Genomic DNA, 13,603 nt, shown 5'->3' with positions numbered 1-13,603 from the left:
GGGTGGTACATTTATCACTACGTCTTCCCTATCGTATTTAAGCTTATCGTATAACGAACGGCGTTCAATAAGCAAATTCGGCGTCGTCGCCCCCCCCCCCCCCATGCGAACTCGCAAGCTCAATTACAGATTTGGCAACTTGCGCGTTAATCGGCATGTTAAGATCTGCCACTTCACGAAAATAAGGAACGAAAAAAATCTGCCATACAGAGTTCTGTCCCCGCCGCTGTAATACGTGACGTCACTCCCCTCTCCAGCGCGACGCATGCGCAAGTGCGAATCATCGAACGTTTCTCGTCGCCTTTGCTTCCTCTCCCACCGGTTCAGTTTCAGTGTCGCGACGTGCCGAAGGGGTAGAACGTTCGCCGTCCTCTGACAACCAGCACAAAGCACGAGACAGTCAAAGGTAGGAGCTACGTTCATCGTCTGCACCTTATCGTCAGTTAGAAATCAACAGTTGAATCGAAGTTTTAAAGCTGGACAAATTGTGATAACGTGATCATCAATTTCATGGTATAACCGCAGATATACCAACCCCAGGACATCAAAACCGAAGCAGGACTCGAAAACCAGCACAAGTTAACGTAAGTAAACACTTTTTATCTAAATGTATTTTCGTTCTAGGATCATGAACGTGTTGAAACGTTTACTTTACTGTGATTTCGTTTGCCATTACCGAACTGCGAAATATACACCCGGGACAACTTTCGAAAATTTAATAGTCTAGCTTGTTTATGCACACTTTTGTAACACTTCAACTAGTGTTTCAGCTGACTTCTTATAAGTGATTTTGTGGTACAATTGATCTGTTTTGCCCACAAATTGTACACCTTTCTGCTCAATGCAAATAAAGAAAACTTATTGGAAACGTATTGGCACAGTCTACAAACAGAACCGTTATTTCATTTTATAATGTTACGAAAGACAGCATGAAGTCTACACGGAAAGAACGTTCACAGATAACACAAATTTGTTGAAATATCACGTTACTAACAAGCAACAATGTTGCTGTTGTGTGCATTATACTTGAACTATACTTCTGAGACGGTGTTTAGATTCTGTAGTTCTGCTTACTAAAGCGCACAGAAATTTGACAAGTGCAATAATTGTTTTGCCCTTGCACACTTAGTAATATGGTCGATTACTAAGATTTATGCAGCACACTTGAAAGCTTCAGTCAATCTTATTCATAATTGGGGACATTTCTTTCCAGGTAAAGCCTGTATTTTATATTTCTTTCCTGAAATCGACCTTTTATTCTTCGGGAATGTGATTTTTTTTTCAAAATTGTCAAAATAAATAGAACGGTATTACGTTGCAGTAATGACACAGTGCTACTAAATATGTGCACCTTGTTCAGTGAACACAACTGTTGTATATTGTACAAAGGCAAATTGTGCATTTTATTCCTTTTTAGACAAGTCACATTGTACGTAAGATTAGGTGTGAAACGTAACATTCCATGGCCAACGAACTGTTTTTGCACAGCGTTCGTCAAGCTGTTTGGACAAAAAAAGGTTTTTAGCTATTTTAAAACACACAAAAATATCGAAGAAACTGTTTTTGGTCCACGTTCCTGTGCATCGCGTTACCTATCGAAACGTAACGAAAGAATTCACCATGAAAAAAAGAAGAGGAAGAAGAAGAAAAATAAGCTGTGGTGGAGCTTTTTGCCTATCAGCGAAACTCAAGCTTGTTACAGCTAAATTCTGCTTGCAGTTGGTACAAGGGAAGGTTGTTAGGCCTAACAAGGGTATTAGTATCAATGGGCCGTTTCCCCTTCCAACGTTTCCCTCCTTTTTTTCACAAAGGACACGTAATAATTGACCCGGAAAAATCCAAATGGTGAATAACAACAGATCTAGAATTTCCAGCGACGACGGAGAGGACGAAAGAAAGAAAAAGAAACTGAAAAAAAGAGCGAAAGGACTAAAGAAAACTGCATCAAAGTAAATTGGCCATTAAGAACGAGAGATAATTAAAGTACGAACTGCTGCCGGGACGTAACGTGGTATTAGGACCGGCATTTCCCCCCTTCCTCTTTCCCCTCTCTTTATCCAATTCCCCCACCCCCCGTCTTTCCCGTCCGAGAGCCCGAGATTGATTCTGAAACTGCTATGGCAGCAGACGCGCCGAATGCAGGCAGGTTCATTATGTTTTCTCGGGAGAATTCGAGTCGGGGTTTCGAAGAGAGGGGAGAAGGGGGTGGGGGAAGGGGGAGGCTTACGAGGTGTGGAAGATAACCCTTTACTTCATTTCACAAGCTTTTGCCATCTTCCGTATCTTGTTATCCCCCTGAAAAGTGTCGGGAGTAAAGTGAAGGTTTAAGACTGTATATCATGGAAGAGTCTTTTGCGAATTCGCCTGCTACCTGCCTGTAGGGAACGCAGCGCGTTTTACAACACCAGATGTTTTGACCAAGCCCGCTTTGGTGAGCTTCCTCAGAGCACGCCTCCTCCGGTACCCGGGCAATTAGTGACTGACAGGTTGTAAATCGAACGGTCCTGCCCGTGTCCCCAAGAATGGCATTGCCTTTCTTTCATCAGACATTTGCTGGGTTTTGCTGTTCGGGTCGATTGGCAATCTTCATTTCTGTAAAAGCTGATCTTACCATTTCGTGTCAAAATCCCAGAAGATAAGATAGAGTTCTGCAACAACAATATGTGGCTTATAACATACATAATTGTGAAAGCTTTCCTTCAACGAATAAGGAGCCCCAGTGGTCTAGTAGTTAACCTTTGTGTCGGAGTAGTTATAACAGCGCGCTACGACAGCAGGGGTCCCGGGTTCGAATCCCGGGTGAGACACGGATGTTTGTTCTAAATATGAATGTGAAAAAATAGAGAACTGAGTAAAAAACATATATATGAGAAAACAGAAAAGAATGACGGCGGAAATTTCCGCTTACGGGCTTCCTTAAAAAGAAAAAAAAAGTTTGGCGTCGGATTGCCACGTAGTAAATAAAGCCAGGTTCGATTCTAAGGGTGCATGATTTCAAGCTGAAATTTTTCCAACATTATCCTTCCATAAAACCGACTCTGGGGTTAATCCAACATCTGTGAATGTATTTGATCTATTTTTATAACACTTTCACTGATATGCAGTATATGCACTAATTTAATCAAAAAGTAAAACTTGCATATCTTAATTCTTATTAGGTCTAAAACAATACAGGGTTATTTAATACCAAGTTGTCCAAAAAGACAATAATTGACACAAAGTGGTCAATTTTTTAAAATTTTATATATTTTTATCTTGTAACCCCTATGCAAAAGTATTTTCCCAAACTTGAGTTCGTATAAAAATGGCGGCCATATTTGTCTTATGACTTACGACATTGTTAGCCTTTGCAGTCAGTTGCGATAATTATGATGACTAATCTAAGAAAAGTTATAGATAGCTTGGCTAAGAAAACATTGTTTTCAGTACATTTCAAGCTACATTTTATGTTTCGTGCATTTTTTCACCATCTCTAATGCAAATGAGAGAAATCTAAGCCCAAACTGACTTTGTTAGGGAACTAATATCAGAGCTATATATATTTTTAGAGGAAACAAATACATCCAAAAAAAATTTATGACAATATTTTAGCTCTGTTACTGATTTCTTCTTTCAGTTTCTGCTCTTTGATCGTTTCTGGTTTCTGGTTTTCAAAATTTTGTGCCCAGATTCCTCTATGACAGGTACCTGTAAAACAATACAGATTGATAATCCATAGCTAACAAACCTACAACGGGGGAAGGGGGTTTGTAAAAAAACAGGCATTTTACGTCATTACTCGTATTTACAAAGAAATGTTTGCTTCTTAATGGACATGTAATTAGATTTATTCTATTTACTAATTGCATCATGCGAATGGAATAATAAGTCCGTCAGTAGTATTATGAATTAAATGTTTTTATCACAGAAGTTATGAGGTACTACATCTTGGCTCGACAAATGTCAAAAGGCTTTATGCCAAATTTAAGTCAGATTACTTGTCAGTAAGCAGTTTTTTACCTGTTTAGACCAATATTTCAACATTTGTCCGAGCGAGGAGTTTACCGATTTTGGCCTATGTTAACTTTTTTTTATATAGAATTACAAAAAATTGGTTGCTTTTTACTTTATTGTAATTTTGAATAATTTATTTAAATGTAAACAAGGTGTTTTGTTACCCTAATTAGCTACTTGCATTTTTAAAAAATGATGAAGCCACCCACCTACATTATGCAATTTGTTTTGAAGACATATTCATGGGTGGGGTGGTGGTGGCTCTCTATATATTCACAGTCTCGGTTATTTATGGAGGCGATGCAAATCGTCTTTATGCTCTCAGGTAGTCATGTACTAGAATCCCTTGTACGTAGGTGCACCCCATGCAATGGGAGAGCCCACATCCCTCACCCTGTCCCCCATGAATTGAACTTCCTGGCAGAGGCGAAGATATAGTACAAGCAATGCAAGCACTGCTTGCATAATTCGAATATCATTTAATGTACTTAATGTTCTAACCGTATTTAGTTTCCATCGCACTCGATTTCGCGAAAAAATGCGGCCGCAAACTCCCCCAGCAGCTCTGTAGCAAGCACCAGCCTCAATGCTTGCAGCCGTTCTGCGGGAAAATAAGGCCTCCGAAGGAGTCACATGGCGAAGCGTGAAATTGTGGTGGAACCCGTCCACAAAGCTTCTACAAAAAGCTGTGCTTTCCGAGCTTGCGTGATTCCCGAAAATAGCCGAGTTCAACCGAAAGCAGAAGGATTCATCCATGGGTACGTTGCTAGCAAACACTAGTAACGAATATTTGTCTTCATGAACACGTAAACAAGATCGCAAATATAATAATAATTGTTAGTCATAAAATAACTAAGAGAAGTTATTATCACTGTTCTAAATTCCATATATATCATATTATATTACAAATTATTTTAGATTTCGCGAAATGTAAAACGCGTAAAAAAAGTTGACATTGGGAGTTGGGGCAGTGGAATTTCTGCACCCCCGTGAAGAGTTTTCTCAGGGAGGGAGGGAAGATTGGACGGACCTTGGTCCTGCACCCTGCTTCCTGGTCGGTCCAGCTCAAATTCCGCCAGAAGTGTTGACCGCTACCAGTGTTTGCAACTGCCAAATTATTTACGCAGTAATTCAAGTGAGCTCTTTTACAAATTTTACAATCAATAAATTGACTGCTTTTGAATAAAATTTGGGGTGAAAATAAAGCTATCTGAGAAAGAACTATCTACTGATATTTGTACATGGCATAGAAGTAAATCGTATACATTCTGCATATTATGAGCACAAGAATATGTTTTAATGATTGATTGATTGATTTGTTGTTTTAAGTCCACTTTATGCACAGTAAGGCTAATCGGGACTGGACCTACAGTTTAAAATGGTATCTGAAACACTTGTGCCTCCACCGGGTATCGAACCCGGAACCCCTTGATTACAAGGCGACGACACTACCACTGCGCCATCGGGGAGGCCCGAATATGTTTTAAGTTCTATTATTATGACGCAAGTGGTGTTCCCAGGGTCTTTTTACGGTCCCCATTTTGTCATCTTTTCCTTCCTTTGACGTTTTTTCTTAGATATACTGGGCCAAAAGGGGGTTATGTCTACCATCCATCCCCCCCTCCTTCGCGCCGGGCACGCCATTGAATGACACTTTATTACTTAAATATTAATGTACATACTCGTTCTGCTGAAATGATTCTGATTCCTCCGCGTAATTTTTATCTCCAAACTGATATATCTTTCCTTTGTGACGGATAAAATTAAGGAAATAGGTTGGTATCACTTTCTGTTGTTTCAGAGAATTTCAAAGTGTTTTGTGTGGATGCTTGCATTTGCAGTTGTGGAAAGCGCGTGGGATAGTGTGAGTGTTTGTTGCTTCGTGTTTTGTGCTGTGAATTTATCGGAATGAACGCGTATTTAGGAACGGTTGATGTGAAGTGCGGGTGTATTATTGAGCAATTGAAAATTGCTTCGTTTAGCTCGAGAGAGATAAGTGTTAAAATGAAAATCGTGGAAGGGGGTCGACCAACACCAAGAGTTTGAAATTTATTGTGGTGAGTACATCGTCTATGCATGTGTTTCTTTGCTTTGAAATGAATTTTTTATTGTTTGTGTTTAACTTTTTATTTAGTGTTTAAGTTACTCCAATGCGGTTTTTAGGGTGCCCAAAAATACTAAATTACATCATGCAGCGTAAAATAAACAAATGATTCCCATTTTTTTTTATCTAAATCGGTTTGGTCACCGTTTGACCATATTAAATAATAATGAACAAATAAAGGTACTAATAAGTAAGTAACAAATTCCGTCTCCCTTTAGTCGTATGCGGAAAGTTCGCATATGCAAAACGTTTAATATCATATGAATAACGTTACCTGGATTTTTTTAAAAAAGTAAATGAGACGTTTGCAGATCATATGGTTTATTTTTAGTACAGTCACTTTATTACGATATTTTGACAAATCCAGCGACTGGGTAAATGAGGCTATAAACCTTGAATCTTTCCCCTCGGCATGTCGTTGTACTACATGTTTTGTTGTACTGAAACATTGCTTGCCTCCTTCGTAAGACTACGCTTCGCTACTGCTTCCTGGCAGTCAATCGTTCCTACCGACTGTATGGTTGTCTCTTCTTGTTGGACATTTGTCATGCTATGCTTTGTCTCGTGTGTTCTGGGCCGTGAAAACACGACGTGTACACACATATTCTCCCAAAAATAATTTCCCAATTAAACTGTGACAGATTTTGCATCAGGTGCAACACAAACGACATTGGAGAGATTGAATTTGTTGAATCGGTAGAGATAACCCAGTTTGAAGATTATAAACTCCTATTGGCTCCCGAGCGTTCGTGTGTATAAATACAATCCCTCCAAATTTTTATAATTATCTTGACATTGAATTAATAAGGAGGTTTGCGTATTGAATCTTCCACTCGAAATTCATTAAAAAAATTTAAATTTATTTTTTATAAGGATATAATTGAAATTATTATTGCAAAAGCCTCCCTGCTATTTATTCCACCCTGTTTAATGTCTAATGATTATAAAATATTATTATTTTATTTTAACGTGTAGAAGGGTGTAAATGCAAGCGAGTTGGATGAGATAATTGAGGAAATTAATGGTAAGTCTGATGAGATGGAAGCCAAAAGAAAGGAGTGTGTATACATAGTATGTACGTAGAATTAGAAATTAGATGGAGAATACAAAAAAATATTTAGTAAATCTTATAGGTTATTGTAAGCGTAAAAAAATTGATGAATGAAAAAATATACGTTTAATAAGTTATGATTAGGGTGCGTATTTATAGGCAAATTTTATTCGATATTTACATTTTTTTAAGATTATGACATATTTCTTGTACAACTGTACAAAATATACATATATGTAGTACTTTCAGCCAGCCGGCTCGCACATGAGAAGAAATAAATATCATACCTCCAGGCACGTATCTAGAAATATATTTTGGAGGGAGTCCGAACAAATGTCTCAGAAATAATAATATTAATAAAGTATTAAATTATTCAATATTGCATTATCATCATTGCGTCAATTGCTAAAAAGACGGAATTATAATAGAGATATAACAGCACGCATTCATTATCTAGCTTGCCTCTATTCAAGGTCACCACCATTTGAATAACAACAAAGCAAGGACATTAATGTCAAATAGATTGTGAATTGAATATTTATTGAATAATAAAAACGGACGTTAGATCCCGTTAAAGAAAGTAAAGTTCATGATTCGTATTTTATGCACATTATCATTAGTAGCAATAATAAAATAACCCATGGCATCGAACGGCCTTGGCCTATCTCCCACAATCCTACCTAGAGGTGTGGAGATCTTCAACCAGTAATGGGATGACGTGGGGTCAGCACGTCGAACCTCCAGTCGTTATAAAAGATATGCGTGACCGGGTTATGCTCCACACTCGTAGTTCCCAGATTTCCTCACGATGGTGGGTTGCCACCGGTCTTATACTCAGGCAAAGAATCCAGCGACTGAACGCATGTGGACTCGAACTCATGCCGTCCCGCAGTCGGAGCCCAAAGCACAGCGCCTTAGAACACACGGTCACGGAAGAGGACCATTAGAAGTAGTAGTATGCATAAATCTTATTTTCTACTGTACTTTAAAGCCATATGATCCCAATAAATCCTTGCCTTCTAGTAAGTTCAGAGGAAATAAATAAGAAATGCTAAATAAGTGCATTTTCATTATTAAATTTATGTACTTGATAATTCTTTCGGGAGGTCCGGACCCTCTGAACTCTCCCTCTAAATACGTCCTTGCATACCTTCAATTCTGGATTGGGTATTTTAAAGAGGGAGTTTCATTCTGGATCTCGTGTCCATAGGCAACGCAGGGTCTTATGTCGTTCTTGCCTCGAATGTTAAAAGGGTGCCATCCCTATTATCGCTGAATCATCCTTAGTCTATGTTATGATTAACTATAGAGGTAGTAAGGTGAAAAAAGCGATTAAAATACGAAATGCAAACCTAGGAGAATTTATCCGGCATGTTCACTCTTAGATGGCAAGTGATAGTACGTTCTCCTAAGTCTCAAAGTACATTAATATCAAGATGTCCGTCAAGAGATATCTTTCTAATAAATTATAGTAGCTTTGGTGAATGCAAACCGAGACTGACATTAACGTGATATAAGTCATACGCTTATTACATGATTGTTCTCTGATTTAATTCTTGTTAAAATGGCCTTTGAAAATGATTAACTAATAGCTTTGGAATACATATAGCACATCTTGTTTCCACAACTCCATCTCTGATCTATATTTCCGTGTGCTGTATTAAATTTCAACTCCTGCGTAGCCAAACAGTTAACGGTGCGAGGGGTTCCGGGTTCGATTTCCGATGAAAGTCACAAAATTTCGGCGTTGACCCAACGTCGTGAGTACAACTGGGGAGCTACTAGAAAAAAAAGTAGCTAACTCCGGTCTCGAAAGTCTGAAAGCAGCGGCGATGGGACTCGATGCGCTGACCTCCCTGTCTCTGTGGGGGATATTGTACTATCATGGAGTTTATTTGATGTCGTGGGTTTGTATTTTATTGCAATTATTTACAACATGCAACTTTCATAATGTAAAATTTAAAAAAAAAAAAACTACGAGACAATCAGAATGCCTCTGATAATTTTCTATTGCCGAAATGAACTGCAAAGAAAAATACAGGCTCCAAAATAATATTCAGAGAAATGGGAAAATGCACTTTATATGACACTTGTACCCTATCGTCCATGTAAGCTACTAATATCCCTATTGATTGATTGATTATTTTTGTTATTTTACTTCGCTTTTCATCAACTTTTCGCTAATCGCAAAGATGATAGTCAGTGATAGTGTGATGAAATTGATGAAGGGACACACTCCTCATACTTTCCTGACTTGGCCCACAGTGACTTTTACCTTTCGGGCATCTGCCACAAAGTGGTTCAATGAGCAGAGACAAAATTTCTACCAAGACGGCATCAACAAGTTGGTCCAGCGGTCTGATAAATGTCTCAATCACCTTGGTGATTACGTAGAAAAGTGACGTGCGTGTAGCCTTCTTAGAATACATCATAAATTCATACCAGGTCATGCTGTGTTTCTTTGATTAGTTGTTGTAACATTTTTCTGTGATCCATCCACGTACACCCATGCCGAGGCCGGGATTCTAACCCGAGTCTTCTGGGGTCGTAGCGTGCTGTGCTAACCACTACGACACGGAAGTCGGCAATATGTTCATTCAGAATCAAATAAAATCTTTGTCAAAGGCCTGGGGACTTACCAAGCTGTTTATCGCTGAGTGCCACGTAGTCCATCGCCGCTATTTTCGGGTCTTCAAGACCTGCTACTGTTGCTATCAAGTAGCTCCCCAGGTTGTCTCCACACTCACTCACTCTCACTCTCTCTATCTCTCTCTCTCTCTCTCTCTGTCTGTCTGTCTGTGGTATTTGAGAGGGGAGAACGAGGGGAAATTCCCACTCTGATTGCACTTTTTTTTTAGTTCCTGGGGGCATACTGAACATAAAATCCTTATGCCTTCAACGAATTAACTAGAATTTACATTTACATTAGAAAATGTTCAAATTCCATAATGCTGATAAGGTTCCAATTAGAGTTGCTTCTGAGGCCGAGCATGTCCAATATTTGATTCACGATCTAGTTAGCAAGTTCTGGGTTCGAATCACGTCTTGGGCATGAACTTTCAGTTTCACGAGTTCCTTCCCTAACTTCATCTAATTATCGTTTATTCTTATGTGCGGAAAACTAATCATTTGTTGACTAGTCAGCGTATTCCCGCACCGCAACGGCTCACAACTCTAGCAACCAATCAGAAAACTATACGAAATGGAGAGAAACAAATCGAGCTCGAGACAAAGAAGAGAGGAACAGAGTTCTAGAAGATAATTGTGAAAGAGAGAAATGAGACAGGTTGAAATGGAACAAAGAGAAATAGAGAGAGGGGAATGGTAGAAAAAGAACGTGGGAAAATCAAGAAAAACGGACAGAACAAGGTACAGAGAAGAAAGAGAAAGGTACAAAGGGTCAAACATCGAATCTCCTGCCTACTCCCCGAAAACTTGGGGCCAATTGAATATCGAAACATTGGACCCAACTCTTCTTTCATTCATACACACACACATGCACATGACACACACACACACACACACACACACACACACACACACACACATAGACAGAGAGAGAGAGAGAGAAAGAAAGAGATAGAGAGGCAGACGGAGAGAGAGAGTGAGAAAGTTATATAATTTACATTCCTATCTTTCTGCTTCTGCTTCAGTTTTCTTCCTGATCTCTCTCTCTCTCTCTCTCTCTCTCTCTCTTCAAACATCTTTCTTTCTAAATGATATCGAAATTTGTTTAAGAACCATAATATTTCTTACACTGTCTAAGGATACTTGGGAAGTATATAGTAGAAACAAACTAAGATATGAACAAAATATATATTAATTGTATTATGTTTTATGAACTCAGTAATAAGCAAAAGGCTATGAACATTACATAATAATAGTTTTACACAGAAAGGTTCGGCATAATGCTTTCTCCAATATGGTTCAAATTGTTAAATTTCATTATATAATGATAACTAACGACCTAAAGTAACATAAAATTTATGAAACACTTGTAACAATCTCCCAATGCATTTAATGAATACACTGTATAACTATGATTATATTCCCTAATCTGGATCTGCAACTTACGTTCCTCATATTGAATTTGGCGACCAGTAAATTCTTATGAAGTTTAACAGAAATTGTGTTATTGTATGACAAGTTTCCAATTTGTGCCAAATATAGAATCTTTGACTAATCTAATGACATATTATTTTGAAAGTACGCTAATTATAAAATATTATTACCACGCATATGCAGAATTACAAATTATAAAAATATGTACACAGTTTATATATACTATATAGATAGATAGATAGATAGATAACTAAAATAGAGACAGTAATTACATAATTTGTGTGAAAATGAACATAAATGTCATATGTAGTGAGTTAAATAAATTAATATTAATTACTACACAGACTTTTCTACCTCAACTAAAAAAGTAACACAGGAAAAACTTCATTGCTTTTCTAACAAACGATGACTATTGTCGGGACGCGCTAGCAAGCGGCGTGGAACCACCCACTCTGGTAGCGACGCGCTGTTGCCGGATTGACCTACTTCAGGATTTTCGCGAGCCCACAGAAACATGAGGAAGGCTGAACTACTGCAGCTCCTTATGTTACACAAACCACAGTTCCCCATATATCGAATAGACAAGCTTGCAGAAGAAGCGGGACATACGGTGGTCCGTCTCCCGCCTTATCATTGTATGTACAATGCAATCGAACGTATTTGGGCACAGGTCAAAGGGCTGGTAGCACAGAGGAACACTTTGCCACCTTTTACACCGTCTAAAATTTTGCAATTGACAGAACAGGCTATCGGGGATGTGACAGCAGATAGGTGGCGTTCGGCTATAGAACACACAAGGAAGATTATTTCCGAAGCATGAGAAAAGGAGGGAGTTGAAGAGCAGGAAATGGAGGATTTTCTAATTTCACTTGGGCGGGAAGACAACAGTGACAGTAGTAGCTCAGATGAAGATGTTCCTTTACCAACCAACAATGAAGATGATCTTGGGATAGCGCCACTGCAATGGTAGCCGGCAAGCAAAAACAACTGATTCTTTAACTACTACTACTGTTCTTTCATTCATTTTTTATGTTTTTACATACAGGTAGCTCAAAGCATTAATAACACATGTACCAAATGTATAATTAATGTTAAGGAAATCGAGCAATTGCCACGCGTTTCGTTGTAATTTATTGAACTCTGTATTGCCAGAGCCTGCATTCTCATATAGTTCCCAAATTATCTCACTTCACACACCCACATGTGCCTCCCCGATGGCACAGTGGTAGGGTAAGTGTTGTAGCCTTGTAATCAAGTAGTCCTGGGTTTGATACCCTGTCGAGGCACATAGTGGTTCGGATCCCACTTCCAACTGTAGGTCCATTCCAGATTAGCCGTATTGTGCATAAAGTGGACTTTAAAACACCAACTCAATCAATCAATTCACGGAATTGATTTGTTCTTGATAAATTCTTCTCCGTAATACAGTAACTCAGTTCTGTGAAATTCTGTTTTAGAGGAATTTTTGTACGTTCCGCAAAATATAATTTAAAAACGTGTTAACGAAACGAAGTTGTTAACAATAATTTGTTTATACGTAATTTGACATAATTTTCAAGAAATACATTTCATTTGTAAGTTCTGAAGCTTCAACAATCGCGGCGTGACAAAGAGAGGCGGCATGAAATCAAAGGAGAACGGTTTGCCAGAGTGTTGTTCATAACACAAGACGCATTTTTTTTGTTGGTAATTGTGATACGATACAACATAAGTAAAAAGATGCCGGTAGCTGATGCTTGCAATGTACCATAATAAAAACACAACAAAGGTTATTTCAGTGAAGGTTTTCGGTTGCTGTGTAGTTAACGTCAACTCAACCTGCAAGAAACTTCAGATTCAAACTTCTAGATTCGTTAATTTATCACTTTACGACGGGAATAACATATATTAGCATACTGATACGTACGTGACGTGACGCTTTTTTCCCGAGCTTGCCAACAGCTGACTAGCCTGTCCGTGTATTTGTGCGAACGTGGCAACGTAGAAACCCCCCCAGCCACATGGCAGCCAACGAGGAGACAGAATTTGGTCACGTTCTGCCATTCTGCGTTCTGATTGCACGCCGCTTCTTATCGCGTCCGTACAATAATTACCCTGTGCAGAGACAACAAATACAAATACCTAAAAATTTAATCCTATAAATGTAACAATTATCGGGAGGAAATTGTAAATATGAACACACAAGAATACAAATTTCTACATAGAATTGTGAATACATTAGAATAATTAACAACACACTAGAAGAACTACCACGTTATCAAATAAACACTAAGCTTTACATGTAATGGATTATTACAATTCAACCCCCCCTACCATTTACCGTACCAAATTACAAAAGAATATGGATCAGATTTACAATTATTTCTTTCAAATAAGTAAAACAATTCCCTATC

The 13,603-nt window shown here is 38.4% G+C and overlaps 1 protein-coding gene across 2 annotated transcripts in view; it reads left to right on the top strand.

Moving 5' to 3' along the window:
- The first annotated feature begins 332 nt into the window (after window positions 1-332).
- The window catches only part of LOC145996938 (LIM domain only protein 3-like), a 191,054-nt gene continuing 177,783 nt past the window's right edge, over window positions 333-13,603 (top strand). For both annotated transcript variants that reach the window (XM_083133522.1, XM_083133521.1), the window contains exon 1: window positions 333-584. The gene's annotated coding sequence lies outside the window, so the exon portion shown is untranslated. The remainder of the gene's footprint in view (window positions 585-13,603) is intronic.

Source organism: Lepisma saccharinum, chromosome 13 (genome assembly GCF_977018435.1).
Source record: "Lepisma saccharinum chromosome 13, izLepSacc3.1, whole genome shotgun sequence".
Taxonomy (NCBI): Eukaryota; Metazoa; Arthropoda; class Insecta; order Zygentoma; family Lepismatidae; genus Lepisma; species Lepisma saccharinum.
The sequence above is the reverse complement of the archived record's forward strand: the minus strand, read 5'-3'. Positions and strand labels throughout refer to the sequence as shown.